The sequence below is a fragment of the Felis catus genome, chromosome F1, assembly GCF_018350175.1.
Source record: "Felis catus isolate Fca126 chromosome F1, F.catus_Fca126_mat1.0, whole genome shotgun sequence".
Classification (NCBI taxonomy): domain Eukaryota; kingdom Metazoa; phylum Chordata; class Mammalia; order Carnivora; family Felidae; genus Felis; species Felis catus.
This window is the reverse complement of record NC_058384.1, coordinates 18,096,329-18,112,361: the sequence shown is the minus strand read 5'-3', so window position 1 is coordinate 18,112,361 and position 16,033 is coordinate 18,096,329. Positions and strand designations below refer to the sequence as shown.

The 16,033-nt window shown below is 43.0% G+C and overlaps 1 protein-coding gene and 1 pseudogene across 7 annotated transcripts in view; one reads left to right on the top strand and one right to left on the bottom strand.

Moving 5' to 3' along the window:
- PAPPA2 (pappalysin 2) overlaps window positions 1–16,033 on the bottom strand; it is a 527,743-nt gene that overhangs the window by 456,235 nt on the left and 55,475 nt on the right. The window lies entirely within an intron of this gene.
- On the top strand, window positions 10,976–11,794 carry LOC111558419 (annotated as a pseudogene).

Sequence of the window (16,033 nt, the reverse complement as noted above, 5' to 3'; positions counted from 1 at the left end):
GCAGGATGGTGTTTGGATTCATCGACTCAGCAGGGTCTCTCCATCTCTCCACTCCGCCACTTTCATCATGTCACGTCTGCTCTTTGGTTTTCTCCCCTCATGTTTGCTTGCCTCACGCATCGCAGCCTCAAACCAGAGCACCCAGAGGCAGGGAGAGTACAAAGTGTCCTTTTCAAAACAATAATAAGCTTTCCAGAAGCCCCACGGTGGACATCCTCTCTTGTTTCATTGGCCAAAACCGTCTTTCATTCTCATGCCTGAACCAATTAGTTGGCAAGGGGGAAGTACATCATCATGACTGAACTAGACCGACTAAAAATCACCCCTGACGAACACTGTAACCCCCCACTGGTGAAAAATATTGGGGTTCTCTCTGCAAAATAAAGGAGAGAAGAGCTATTGGGTGGGTGACAAATAGGGTCTTCCCACCTTCTTTCTAACTGAGTTACCTCAGAGAGGTTACTAAACATCTCTCGGGCTCAGTTTCCTCATCTATTAACTGCAAATAATAAAAGTACCTACCATCTCGGCTTTTATGAGGATGAAATAGGATTGTTCGTGAACAGCACTTAGCACAGTGCCTGTCACAAAGTAAGTACCCAGGACGTGTTAGCTATTAATGTGCCATCTAACTCTCAATTTTCTAATCAGATATTCTTTCGGATATATAAGCTGGCCTTCCCTCCTCTTCTAGCGGCTAATAACATCCTCTATAATAATCTACCACATGATTGAAAGGTTTTCTTCTTTATATTTTAATCACTGAGCTGCTTCTTTTCTACTGTCCCTTGGCCATTTATCCAATTGACTTGAAGAGCAGAACAAAAATAGACTCGGTGCTAAATTAAGAGGACTGACAAACACTGAGAATAAAAGGAAAATTGCTATAATCCTGGCGAAAATACAGTTTACTCCATCTGCAATGTCCAAGTATAATATTTGTTTTTTTATAATAAACTATTGTAGACTCCTACTTGGCTAATAGCGCACTGTGACCCCCAGGTCTTGCTATGTCTAAGCATGCTGTTTCCCTCACCATTGGCTTCTCACCACCATGTATTATTTCCTTCTGGTTGACCTGGGGCGAGTGTTTACACTATGTGCCACACAAAACAAAAGACTTCTAAGAATTTCCTTAGACGCCTGTGAAACAGACCATCAGAAAGAGAAACCTCTCAAATATAATGTTTCATCAGCTTGGTATGGCAATATTATCTTTGCAATTATATGCAACTCTCAGGAATGATGTAGGGAATGCAGTTGAATTATGTGTGCATGCTATATGTTGGTTAAAAAAAGGAAGTGCCCAAGTATGTGTCTTCTAGTAGATGAGTGAAATATACATCAATCATCTAGTTCAGAGGCTTTGTGTTCCTTAGGTGTTTTGTGATGATTTCTCTGAACTATTCCTCAGGATAATTTTAATACGGTCATCTTTGTCGATAAGGCTGCATGGGATAAGAGCAAGAGCCCTAGCCCGGGAAGTAGGTGAGCTAGGTTCCAGCCCTGCTTACTGTGAATCATCTGTGCAACATCCAACAATTTACGTGTCCTTCCTGAGCCTCAGCCTCCTCACTCGCCACGACTAACTTTGTAGCTCTGGTACTCCAAGTGGGGCTGACGTTGCCAACCCTACTTGCATCCTGGGAGTTGAAAATACGTTCACAACACTGTGCTCGTGCAGTGTCCACTCCAGGGAGGTACCTGGTAGCTCTTGGAACGTGCACACGAGCTCTTAACCTTGGCAGACAACACCTGACTGTGTCCGTGTGATACCCTTTTGATCCCTGGCTGTGCAGTCTGCTTTTGTGTGTCAAGGACAGTGTCTGGTGTCTATCGGAGAGGAGCTTCCTCTATGTGGAAGTGCAACGGTAGAAATCCGTTAAAAAAAATACTTGAAGAAAATATCCCAGTGGTGTTTTTTTTAATGTTTATTTATCTTTGAGAGAGAGGGAGGGACAGAGCATGAGTGGGGGAGGGGGAGAAGGAGACACAGAATATGAAGCAGGCGTTAGGTCTGAGCTGTGAGCACAGAGCCTTACACAGGGCTTGACATGAACCGTGTGATCATGACCTGAGCCAAAGTCAGACGCTTAACCGACTGAGCCACCCAGGCGCCCTTCTCAGTGTTTTTGATGATCAAATGGCACAGGATCAAATATGTTTTTCACCATCAAATGGCCAGAGAGCATATAGAAACCCTCCTGCCACACACATTTTTCATCTTCCATGTAAGAAAACACCGCTGCAGCAGGGCTGGAGATGGAGTAAGACCAGAACGAGGACTGGGTCTGCTTGTCCCGGAGACAGCAGAATTTTCACTAAAGCGTGCTACTTTTTTTTTTAATTTTTTAATGTTTATTTTGTTTGTGAGAAAGAGAGAGACAGAGTACAAGCAGGGGCGGGGCAGAGAGAGAGACACACACACAGAATCTGAAGCAGGCTCCAGGCTGTGAGCTATCAGCACAGAGCCCGACGGGGGGCTCGAACTCACAAACTATGAGATCATGACCTGAGTCAAAGTTGGACGTGTAACCAACTGAGCCACCCAGGTGCCCCTAAAGCATGCTACTTCTTCAAAATATACCAGTGTCAATGTCAGAGGTTAGGCACTCATATAAATACAAAATACAAAAATTATGTTCACAAAGCTTGATGCTTCTTGCTTATAAGCAATTTGTGCCTCTATTCCTATTTTTAATTTTTTTAATTCCAGTTAATGAACATATGATGTTAAATTAGTTTCAGGTATACAACCCAGTGATTCAACAATTCCTTTATTCTTTCATTTGAGCCTCTGCACAAAGAAAGCAGGCACTTGGAAGGGTTAAGTGACTTGTGCAACGTCACTTAGCCAGGTGGTTAAGGGAGCCAGCCCTGGAGACCAACTCTTCTTACTCTGGTCTTGTCTGTTTCCTGGACTTGGTCCTGCCTCCTATCAAACAAGCTGATTACCAAGGAATGAAGTACATCTTTCCACTGCCTCTGGCTGCTGAGTGATCCACCTGAAAAGGGCTGGTCCAATTGGCAATATACTCCAAGCTAGTCACATGTTCTAATCTACTAATATTAACACTATAATTAAGTTTACTTTTAGGAAACTCCTGAACAGGAAAACCAACCAGAAACCAGATGTTCCAGCTGATTCACTTTTGTATGTACATGTGTGTGTGTGTGTGCTCGGAAATGGCTCATTGCTACACATTTAACCATGTTAGCACACAATGATATGAAAGGGTGGTTAAGAGAGACAAATGACTAAATAAGCGAGTTTTTGATGCAGAGTTTTTCCATCATGTAATATTGATGGTTTCTTACATTTACAATGAGGAGCACCAGCATGACGGTCAAGCAGAAGGGCTCCCGTAGTCATGTCCCAGATCAAATCCTGCCTCTTTTCCTAGCTGGGTAACCCTGTCGGTCTCCTCATTCACATGACAGAGATAAAACTGTAACACGTACATCGTAACGTTAAGAGAAGTAATTGTGGTAATACCTATGGACAATGTCAAGTTGTACTAAGCACACAGTAAGGGCACGGTATACGTTAGGTTATTATTATTATTTATACAATGGAGTGTCACATTATCTTCATGTTATAAACAAGGAAAGGGAGACCTCAGAGGAGTTAGTGATTTTCCTAAACATACAGTATCTTAAGCGGCCTTCTGGAAATTTATTTGCTAAAACCTTACTAAAGGTTAACTGGTGTCAGGCTGAGAGCAAACCCAAGACTAAGGGAGAGAAGAGGAGGAACAGCAGGCTGACTGAGTGGAAGGGGCTCTCGAAGGACCATGAGAGACAGCACTGAGCTGAATGTTGCCAACTTCACACGTCTGCTACATTTAAGAAGCGACTGGTCTGGGCCACCCTGCTTACCCCAAGTGGTCTGGCCTTCCCTCAAAGCATGACAACAGCAGGAGAATCAGATCAGATAGAAAGACCCATCTTATGTAACTTACCAAAACAGCCTCTAAGCAGAAGGCCTGCTAAGTCTAGGTCTGCCCCGTGCGACACAATAAATCTGTTTAAATTTGAGAGGTATCAGTTACGTGGACGCAACCTTCTTTTCTTATGATGTCTGTAAGTTACGAATACTCATAGCTGATAGTAAGTAAAAAAAGAATCAACTAAATTCGCAACTAAAATATCTATAGTGGTAGTGTTGTCATTTTAATTCCCAATCCATCTTGTATTAATCGATATTTTGTTCACTGAGACAAATCTACCGTCACTAGTTTAAAACAATTATCAAAGTACTACAGAGGTATCTAAACCTTATTCTCAAATTTCTGTTCTTTCTCTTTGCAGAGCAGTGAGAATTTGTGGACTGGCACATATTTCCTCACATTATGTATATAGTATTGGCATAAACGTAAGGATGTTTATTGTCAACTTCCTGAGAAATTCAGAAGTGGTCCCGGGGTTAGTTAGTTAACCGGGGTTAATTTGAGGGCTCCATGTCATTAAAAAAGACCCTGACTTTTTTTTTATTATCCCATTTTGTCATCTGCAGGATACTGGTTCCTATCCTCAAGCTTGTAATCTCATGGCCACAAGCTTCTAGAGCCCCAAATATCACCTCCTCACTCAACATTCTCCAAAGCAAGAAGGGAAGAATGAGGGCAAAAGCATTTTCTCTTCATGTGGCTATGTCTTCACTCAGAGAGGACGATCTGGTCTGGAAGCTCCCCAAAGATCCCCCAGCTCATCCAAGACTGCCCCTATACTGAATATGCAAAGGAGAACGGCATGGCTATGGTTGAATGAGGGCAGTGGAGATCCAATCCCGTGGGGCACACAGCCACCTGAACAAAACCAGATGCTTCAGCAAGAAAAAACAAGGAATAGATGGATGTTGGGCAAGAAAGGAAGAGTCTGCCACAGAAGTCTTAGCTCTTCCCAGACCGCATGAGGCTTAAATAAGCCCACCCTCAGGGAAAACGTGGCATTCTCCAAGAAGAGAAAAGATAGGCACTCGAATTTTTGAATATTATATAGACTTCTAATCCACTAGAAACTTCTGGAATTCAGAAAGCACCAAAAGACAGATCTCTCATTCATTATGTCCTGAACAGGTTTTTCAACCTCCCAAGCCTCCTTTCCCTTGTTTGTAAAATGGGTTTATAATACGACTTTCCTCAGGGGTGTGCTTTGAGGATTTTAAAAGTTAATAGAAAACCCTTAGGATGGGGATTGGCATATGGCAAGCCCTAAATAAATCTTGCCTTATTATTATTACCGCTAAGTAGTTATGGAGACCATGTTTGAGTTTCTCCATAATCCAGGGTTAGAAAACCATGAGAGCTTGAGAACGTGGAGACACCTAGGGCAGCTTCTGGAACTTGCCTCACACGAATGCATAATAAGGAAAGGACGAGCAGAGGCGGAGAAATGCTATGGGCCACACAGGCGACTTCAAGGAGAAAGGCGTCAAGGCACTCACTCTGAAGCAATGGATACTCGGCGGGCCCAGATCTGTGCCACAGCCCAGCAGAACCCAAGCAGCGCACAGAACCAGGCCTTGGGCCCTTACAAAGTCTTGCTCTGTAAGTCCCGTTGGGGGCCTGTTTGATGACACTCCGGTCAGGGCTGTAGAGCAACGGAGCTGTGCCCTCGGAGGTGGTGCTGGGGTTGTGATGCTGTGCCGTCTCCTTGCCAAGGAGTCACTCCAGGAAGCCAGAGCCTCGGGAACGACCCGGAGGACCTTTCAGAAGCCGTTGACAGAAGCAGCTGGGAGTTCTCATGCCCAGCACAGAGTCCCTGCATGCAACAATACAGAGAGGAACGGTCACCAAGAGCTGGGCCCACAGGCCTTCCCTGTCACTGAGGGCCATGAGCCACAAAAGCAGGTGCCGTCGACAGTGGCTCCTAAAAGATGGTGCTGGAAACCGCCAATGGGACCGATGCTCATGATTCAAAGCGGCAGAACCTCGGTGAGAAATGGGAGGTCTTACTGCTCAGAAGTTCTGGCTCCCCTCACAGACAGTGCAGGGGATCCAAGTGCTGGTCAGTGAACAGCACACTGTAGAGGGAACAGCATGGACTTGGGAGTCAAAAGACCTGGACTTGAGTTCTGGATTTTCCATTCCATGCCCTTGAGTAAGTCCCTTAATCCTCTGAGTTTCAGAGGATTTAATAAGCCAATATATATATAAACGCTTTATAACATACAAAGTAACAGGAAAATCAATAACACTGTTGTCATTATGTTCTCAGTATATTCCTCAATGAATAGTAAAATTAACAATTTTGCACGAGGGAACCCCAAGGGGCTGTAGCCCCAGAAAGTCTGAGGAGGGGCCCCAGCCGGTTTGGGAGCTCCTCAACAGGAACCTTAGGTTACAAAACTGAGTTCTGGAGAGTGCACATCTCACTAATGAAGAGGATCAGATTCAAATTCGTGATCTCACCTTTGGGCCTCTGCGGAGACGTGGTACAGCTTTTCGGCTGCTTAATGTGCTGGAGATCCCATTTTGTTTCAAATGAAAAACCACCTGGAAGTTTCCTAAAAAGGGTTTTCTTAGGGAAAATTTAAGCATAACATATCTGTGGTTGAACTTCAGTCAGTGGAGTCCCTCCCAAAGTTCCCTGAGAAAACCAGAAGGCAGCAGCATCTCAGCAGTTGGGAGGGGAGGACACATTACAAGACGCGATCACAGCTGCTGTGTCGTCAGGACATCCTTCTGATGGCGCTCAGACTGGTGCTCTCCACCCCGCGCCGCCAGTCTAGAGGATTCCCCGCACACAGCAGGGTAGGGGCACCACCTCCTTGCCTCCCTTGCCTTGGGCACTGTCTTCTGTTTTGGCAACGAGTGCGCTTCTGACAGACTCCATCTGCCCATCCACTTTGAGTTTCCACTGCACTGACATCTGGGATTCAAAACTATTCAATCTACTGTCAACAGAGTCTTCTTTAAAAAAAAAAAAAAAATTAAGGGGAAAAAAAAACAGTCAAGAAGTAAAGGAATCCAAACACTATCTAAAATGAAACAGAGAAACAGCATTCTTTTTGTCTTGTTTTTTAAATAGAGCTTTCCATACCCCATGTGTTTATGCTATAATTAGAAAGCATGTTGTAGAAAGGGTGTTATGATCACCCTTTAAAAATCTTGTTTTTATAACACTGGATTTGCCATATGATATTAATTTGGGGAAAGAAAAACACAGGGAAGCAGCCACAGCACACAGAGTTCGCATTGCAGGGCTATGGGGTTTCAGAGTCAAGAGGGATAGCTAAAAATAATAATAATAATAATGTCTATTAATGTTTTCAGGCATAAAAGTGGTGAAATTGTCTAATTTGAGTCCGCACTGACTGTTGCCTAAACGATGGCAATAGACTGAATTGTCCTGCTTCCCAATTTTTCCCTCCTCTGATTCAATCTCCAGAAATCATTGTCCTGAATCCCAAGTCTGATCATGGCCTCGCTCTGGTCAGAACCATTTAGTAGGCCCCTAGCACTTACAGAAGTAAAGACTGTCCCAACTTGGTTGCCCACATTCCCCCTAGAGCCATTCTCAACAGAAGTGATCCTGCCTCCCCCCAGGGGGTATTTGAAAATGTTGGGGGGGGGGGGGTCTTTCCAGTGGTCAACATGACAGGGACCACTACTGGCTTTGAGAAGGCTGGGACTAGGGATAGACACTCCCTGAGATGACAAAGAAGCTTGCACCCCAAAATACCAATGGATTAGCCATTGAGAAACTCTGAGGCTACCTTCTCAAGTTCTCCATATGTATTTTCTATTCCTTTCTCTGTCATATCCAATGCTCCAGCCACCTTGACTAGTTCCACTTCTGACCTCAGTGGCCGTGTTCACACAAGTCTCTGGTCCGGAATGTCCTTCCCAGCTCACTGATCTTTACCACCCTCAATCCTTCAAAACCCAGAATAAACTATTCCCACCACCCCATCAACATTAACTTCTCCCATTTCTGTGGTTCCACATCACTTTGCTTAAACCTCTGCTTTAACACTTATTGTATTCTGCCTTTAATTAGTGCCATTTTTGTGACTCTTATCTCCACCACCAAATAATACATCCTTGAAGACAGGAATCACCTTATTATCTTTATATACCTATAACACAGAGCACTCACTTAGTACCTGGTACTTTGTAGATTTGTTGAATTTAATTGAATTAAACTCATTATTTTTAAATATTTTTTCTATCAAATACCTGTGGGGACATTCTAAGTTTTTGTTAAACTATTAGTGGATTTAACATGCAAAGTCTTATTTTATTAGGTCTTCATGGGCAAAAATCTGTTTGAGTAAATTGCAAAAATGGTTGGTCTCCTCTCTCTGTAACTTAGGGTTAAATCCTTTCAAAAGAAACAACCAAAAAGAGTTATTCTTCTAAAAGTCACAAGGAAAAGGAAAATGTAATTTTTTGGTGTTACCCAGTGAGATCTTTGTGTACACATAGCTCCCCAAATGACTAAACTTTACAAATGTCACTTGATTTTAATTCAACTTTCTAAAAAAAAAAAAAAATTTTTTTTTTAAAGTCACCTTTGGACTGGGATGAAACATGGAAAATTCCAACTCAAAGTAAGATTTTTTTTTCCCCCTAGGAAGCTGTGAGCAAATGAAAACAAGGTTTGGCGGGAGCATTTTATCACCTCTACCATAGGACGGGTCACTGCCAGCCCCATACTTGTTGATGAGACATTTGGCAAACGGCCTGCTGCAGAAATATAGTCTGTGACTTTATTTTGCTGGAGATTTCATCCGTGAAGATTTTCTTTTCCAGTTACAAAGTTCTCCCAAGAGGGACATAGCTGCTTTTTGGAAACCTGTGAAGTGTTGGCAAGTCTTGCCCTGTTTACCATGGAAACTTGTACTTGGATAGAATTACAGTGTATGACCTGGTGCGAGCATAGATGGATGTTTGATGCCTGCTATTTTCTCTTCGTGTTGATTTGGAAATTCTAAATCATGGAACCAGATCAAATAACTTTGATCTTTCCAGTTCATTTGTTCATCGTAGCATATGGTTATACCTGCACAGACTTGAAAATACATTGGCAGATGACAGAACATATGTTACAATTAAAATTTATGGGTTTGGTTCTGTTAATCTGCACAGAGTTGCCTGAAAAGGGAGTAGACTATTGGTAAGCATGGGTGATTTAATGGCTGCTATCTGTTGTTTTTTCTTCAGGAGTTCTAACATATCATATGGGTTTGAAACTGCATTGATGGGTTATTTTATTTTTTAAATAAGAAAGAAAAAAAATAACTAGCCCTGCCTGCAAGCAGATATTATCTGCTTTTCTCTAAATAACTATTTAAAGCATCTGGCCCAGGATTGTGTAAGAGATTTGTTTTTATGTCTTTGGGAAATATTTAACAGTCTAGTACAGGACTTCTTCGCTTCTTGACTGGATTACGGCAATCATTTCTATCTTGATCCCAGACCACAGTGGGGCACCCCACCCTCAATCCATTTGCCATAGTCTCACTGGCCCTGTCATTCAAAAGGCAGATCTGATCACCCCAATCCAATGGTTAAAACCCTTCACACAATTTTGGAGAGCTTTTAGGAAAAAGTGCCAAATTAGCTTGGAATGCAACATTCTATCCTAACCTTTTCTCTCACCTCACACGACTCTCGCTCTATATTCTTCTGAACCACATGTCACTGGCTAAGGTATCACTCAGTTGTGCCTCTCTGCTTTTGAGCCAGCTGCTCCCATGCATGTAAGGTCCTCTCTGAACTCCCTGCCTTTCCATGGCTTGCTCCTATTCACCTGTCAGCCCATGTGCCATCCTCTCTAGAAACCAACCCAAATTTTCTCATCTAGAAAAGGTGACCTCCACAAGTGTTCCAGTAGTACTTGTGCATGTCTCTAGGATGGCAGCTGTCACACTCACACAGCACTGTAATCACAGAGAAGTTCCAAGGGACCATGTTTTATCCAGAGTGCAACAAATACCCTGGTATGTAGGGCGCCTGGGTGGCTCAGTAGGTTGAGTGTCTGGCTTCGGCTCAGGTCATGATCTTGCAGTTCGTGAGTTCGAGCCCCGCATCAGGCTCTGTGCTGACAGCTCAGAGCCTGGAGCCTGCTGCAGATTCTGTGTCTCTGTCTCTCTCTGCCCCTCCCACATTCTCTCTCTCTCTCTCTCTCTCTCTCTCTCTCTCTCTCTCCCTCAAAAATTAAAAAAAAATTTAAAAAAAATTTTTTAATATCCTGGTATGTAGAAGGTACTCCATAAAAATTGATCACATTATGGGGCACCTGGGTGGCTCAGTCAGTTAAGCCTCTGACTTTGGCTCAGGTCATGATCTCGCAGTCTGTGAGTTCGAGCCCCATGTTGGGCTCTGTGCTGACAGCTCGGAGCCTGGAGCCTGTTTCTCATTCTGTGTCTCCCTCTCTCTCTGCCCCTCTGCCTCTCATGCTTGCGCTCTCTCTCTCTCTCTCTCTCTCTCTCTCTATCTCAAAAATAAATAAACACTAAAAATTTTTTTAAAAAAGATCACATTATGAAGGGACAAAGGATGAATGGAGCAATAAAAGTTTGCATTTATAGTATATTTGTTTTTCTGGTTATACCTTTAGACATTGATAATTCTTGAATTTTCCATTTTGTTTTTTTTTTTATTTTTTTGATATTTATTGTTGAGAGAGAGAAAGCGTGTGAGTGGGGCAGGGGCAGGGGCAGGGAGAAAGGGAGATACAGAATTCAAAGTGGGCTCCAGGCTCCAAGCTGTCAGCACAGAGCCTCACACGAGGCTCAAACTCACGAACTATGAGATCATGACCTGAGCTGTAGTTAGATGCTACCGCGGAGCCACCCAGGTGCCCCCTGAATTTTCCATTTTGAAAGGATCTTAATGATCAGGAATTATTTCTTCCCTTTCTACCATTTTGAGAAAACAACATAGATTTAAGAACCAAGCTGAACTAAAAGAAAGTTTACACAAGCTAAGAACTGAAGAATGTTCTTTTCATGGCTACCACAGCCATGGCTCCTGGTCCCAAGAAGCATCTCAAGTGTGCAGCAGTTCTAAAGCAGTGGATGCTAATAATTTGATCAGTGTGTTTGTTGCTCATCCATCTACCAGGCCCCATGAGCTGAGAGAATGTCTTCTCCTCATCATTCTCCAAGGAACACACTTAAGTATGCTCTGACAGGAGAGGAAATAAAGAAGATCTGCATGCAGCAGTCCAATAAGGTTGATGGCAAAGTCCAAACTGATACAACCTACCTTACTGGCTTAATAGATGTCATGGGCATTGACAAGACTGAAAAGAATTCCTATCTCATCTGTGACACCAAGGGTCCTTTGCTGTTCATTATATTACACCTTAGGAAGCCAAGTAAAAGTTGTGTGAAGTAAGAAAGGTCTTTCTGGGCACAAAAGAAATCCCTCATCTGGTGACCCATGATGCTCACACCAGCTGTCCCCCTGATTCCTCACCAAAGTAAATGAAACTATTCAGATTGATTTGGAGACTGGACAGATTACTGATTTCATCAAATTTGACACTGGTGACCTGTATATAGTGATCAGAGGTGCTAACATGTAAAGAATTGGTGTGACCACCGATGAAGAGAGACATCCTACATCCTAGTTCTTTTGGTGTTGTTCCCGTGAAAGACGCCAGAGGCAACAGCTTTGCCTCTCAACTCTCCAACATTTTCATTATTGGCAAAGGCAACAAAACATGGATTTCTCTTGCCTGAGGAAAAGGGATCCACTTCACCATTGCTGAAGGACAGACAAGACACTGGCAGTCAAACAGAACAGTAGGTGAAATGATCTCTAGTGATGTGACCTGAAGGGTCTTTGTACTTAATTTAAGATAAGATGGCACAAATAGACCCATAAATACGGAGAACAAATTGATGTTTGGCAAAGGGGAGAGGTTGGGGGGGGGGGTGGGCAAAATGGATGAAATAGAGTGAAAGACACAGGCTTTCAGTTAAGGAATGAGTAAGTCATTGGGATAAAAGGCACAGCATAAGGAACACAGTCAATGGCACTGTAATGGTGACAGATTGTGGCTACACTTGTGATAGGCATAGCATAACATAGATGTTGTTGAATCACTATGTTACATACTTGAAACAAATGTCACATTATGGGTCAACCATATTTCAATTTTTTAAAAAGATAATATGGCGGGGCACCTGGGTGGCTCAGTTGCTTAAATGCCTGACTCTTGATTTCAGCTCAGATCATGATCTCACAGTTCGTGGGATCAAGCCCCACAGTGCAGAGACTGCTTGGGATTCTCTCTCTCCCTCTCTCTCTGCCTCTCCCCTGCTTGTGCTCTCTTTCTCTATCAGAATAAAGAAACATGAAAAAGAAGTTTTTTAATAAAAATAAAAATAAAAAAAAAGATAGGGGTGCCTGGGTGGTTCAGTCAGTTAAGTACCCGACTCTTGATTTCAGCTCAGTTCATGATCTCACAGTTCATGAGCCTGAGTCCCACAAGTTCATGAGCTTGTGCACTGACAGCACAGAGCTTCCTTGGGAATTCTCCCTCTCCTTCTCTCTGCCCCTCTTTGGCTCATACTCTCGCTCTCAAAAATAAATAAGCATTTTAAAAAAAGATAATATGGCACAATTAGAATAAAAAAACAAAGAATTGAAGAATGCCATTTCAGAACTAAGTATTAGTTCTGAAACCATTTCAGAACGAAGTATTAATGAATTACACAGGCATCATTCGAATGCTCCTGTGATCCCCTGCATGGCACACAGGTCACATATTGGCCAACACAGAACCTAAAATAAAAATACCAACCCTAGTTCGTGACCAGTGAGCTGCCTCCAGTTATCCCATAGATGTTGGTAATTTTCAAGATAAAATCATTTTAAATTAACTTGAATACAAAGGAATTAACATAAAATTCTTAGCAGTTTTGGAAAAAGTATGCTATTAACTTGAACCAGTAATAGGGTTTACAAATCCTTCTCATATTTAAAATAATCCAGAGGCACCTGAGTGGCTCAGTCAGTTAAGCGTCCGACTTCAGCTCAGGTCCTGATCTCACAGCTTTTGAGTTCGAGCCCCACATCGGGCTCTCCACTCTCAGCGCAGAGCCCACTTCGGATCTTCTGTCTCCCATTCTCTCTCTTTCTCTCAAAGATAAATAAAAATTTTTAAACTTAAAATAATCTGCTTGCAGGATTTGTGACTTTCCACTTGTTTTCTTGTATTCCTCCAAAGGCACTGAGAGTTCAGAGACTCCAATATTTAATTCTAGTGTGAATAAACCCAGCTCCAGTCCAGAACTTGCACTTTGTGACATCTTCCACCCAGGCTCCGAGGGATAAAAGCACTGTTTAAAATCAGCCTTCTGAGGCACCTGGATGGCTCAGTCGGTTAAACGTCAACTTCGGCTCAGGTCATAATCTCACAGTTCATGGGTTCAAGCCCCACGTCATGCTCTGTGCTGACAGCTGGGAGCCTGGAGCCTGCTTCGTATTCTATGTCTCCCTCTCTGTGCTCCTCACTGCTCATTTTCTCTCTCTCCCTCTCTCTCAAAAAATAAACATTAACATCAGCCTTCTATGTAGAAAAAAAAAACCTGGAGTGTCATGAAGCGCAACACTCTTTCTACCCTTAAACTACATCCCTCTCTACCCCTGCCATTACTGCTCAGTGTCTATAACTGCTTCAACAAACAGAAACACAAAATAAGAGGGACTAAGGCCTCCGATGTTACAGAGATCATCCACTGACTTAAACTCACACAGCCTACTGTGTTTCCCTTTTTTGCCTTCTTAGCCTGGAAGCTCAGAGGCCAATTTATTACTCAGTCATAAAACTGTTCTACTCTCTGCTTCAGTTAGAAGCTTCATTCCGTCCACTGTATTTTATGAACTACACGTTACTACCCCCCCAAATTCATATCTTGAAGCCCAAACCCCCTAGTGTGGTTATATTTGGAGATGGGAGCCTCTTAGGAATTAAAGTTAAGTTAAGTCATTAAGGTGGGGCCCTGATTCAACAGGATTAGTGTCCTTACAGGAAGAGTCACCAGAGAACTAGTGAACTCTTTTTCTCTTTCCCCTTTCCCTCCTCTCGGCCCTCCCTGCACACACATTAAGGAAAGGCCATGTGAGGGCATAGCAAGAAGGCAGCCAAAAGGAGAGCTCTCACCAGAAACCAAACAAGCTAGAACCTTGATCTTGGGACTTCCAGCTTCCAGAACTGTGAGAAAACACACTTCTGTTGTTTAAGTCATCCAGTCAACAATATTTTGCTATGGCAGCCCTGGCTATTACACATATGATTCTCTCTTTGTCTGACTCTTCACTGCTCACCTGGCAACTAGCCCCTGAGCTCCGGTCACTGTAAACTCTGCTGTGCTACATCTCGCATCGTCCACCCACCAGGCACACAAACTTGGAAAAAAAATACTTCATAAGCTGAATGAAATCAAGAAAGGTAATAACTCAGCACAATAATTCGGGGGCTATACTCAATCTATACTTGCAACCTAAAAAAAATTTTTTCATGTTTACTTATTTTTGTGAGAGAGAGAGAGAATACACACAAGCAGGAAGATGCAGAGAGAGAGGGAGACACAGAATCCTAAGCAGGCTGCAGGCTCTGAGCTGTCAGCACAGAGACCGACGTGGGGCTCGAACTCTCAAACCATGAGATCGTGACCTGAGCTGAAGTCGGACACTTAACTGCCTGAGCCACCCAGGCGCCCCATACTTACAACCTTAATTCAACCTTGTCTGTTGCTTTTAAATTTTTTTTTTCAACGTTTATTTATTTTTGGGACAGAAAGCATGAACGGGGGAGGGGCAGAGAGAGAGGGAGACACAGAATCGGAAACAGGCTCCAGGCTCCGAGCCATCAGCCCAGAGCCTGACGCGGGGCTCAAACTCACGGACCGCGAGATCGTGACCTGGCTGAAGTCGGACGCTTAACCGACTGCACCACCCAGGCGCCCCTTGTCTGTTGCTTTTAAAGAGTATCCTCCATAATTTTATAAAAAGCAATGATAACTTTTTTCCTTCATATACTCTGCTGTCCAGTTTCTATAAGTGCAGTTTCTATAAAAGTGGCAAAATTAATAAGTATACTGCTGTGGCTTGATTTCATGGGACGGTGTATCCTTACCGAACACTGAAATAAGCCCACTTCTACCCCATTTGCTTTGTTTTCATGTTTTCCTCTTTTTTCTAATCTGTAGTATCATCCACAACCCAGCCCCCCTCCTCCATTCTCAGGACTGTCCCTCCTACCACGCTGGCACCAAACAAGCTCGGTATTGCCTATTTCTTTGCTGTCATTCAGCTCAGAGAAAAAACTCTTTTCTTCGTGTAAGACATGCTCCAGGTAGCTATCTTATAAGCCTTCCAAACTGTAAGATCTTCTAGAAGTATAGATGTTTAGAGCTACAGAAAAGCTGATATTGTCCAATGAATAGTTTTTGTGTCAAGAAAAAAAATCATGGATTAAGATAACAGTTTTGGGCCGCCTGGGTGGCTCAGTCAGTTAAGCATCTGGCTTTGGCTCAGGTCACGATCTCACGGTTTATGAGTTCGAGCCCCGCATAAGGCTCTGTGCTGACAGCGTGGAGCCTGCTTAAGATTCTATGTCTCTCCCTCTCCCTCTCTCTGCCCCTCCCCCCACGAGCACTCTCTCTCAAAATAAATAAAAGAAACTTTAAAAAAATGTTAAGATATATATATATATATATGTATATATATACACACACACACACACACACACACACACACACATAATAACAGTGTCCACTACAGCTCACATGCTTAAAACTTTCCTTAAAAATTTTCCTTGTGGGCGCCTGAGTGGTTCAGTCAGTTAAGCATCCAACTCTTGACTTAACAGCTCAGCTCATGATCTCACGGTTCACGGGATCAAACCCCACATCAGGCTCTGCACTGACCAAGCATGGCCTTGCTTGGGTTTCTCCCTCCCTCTTTCTCTGCCTCTCTCTCTCAAAATAAATAAATAAATAAACATTTTTAAAAATTCTCCTTGTGGGCCAAAATATTCTGAATTTTCACTGAATGAAATCACATAG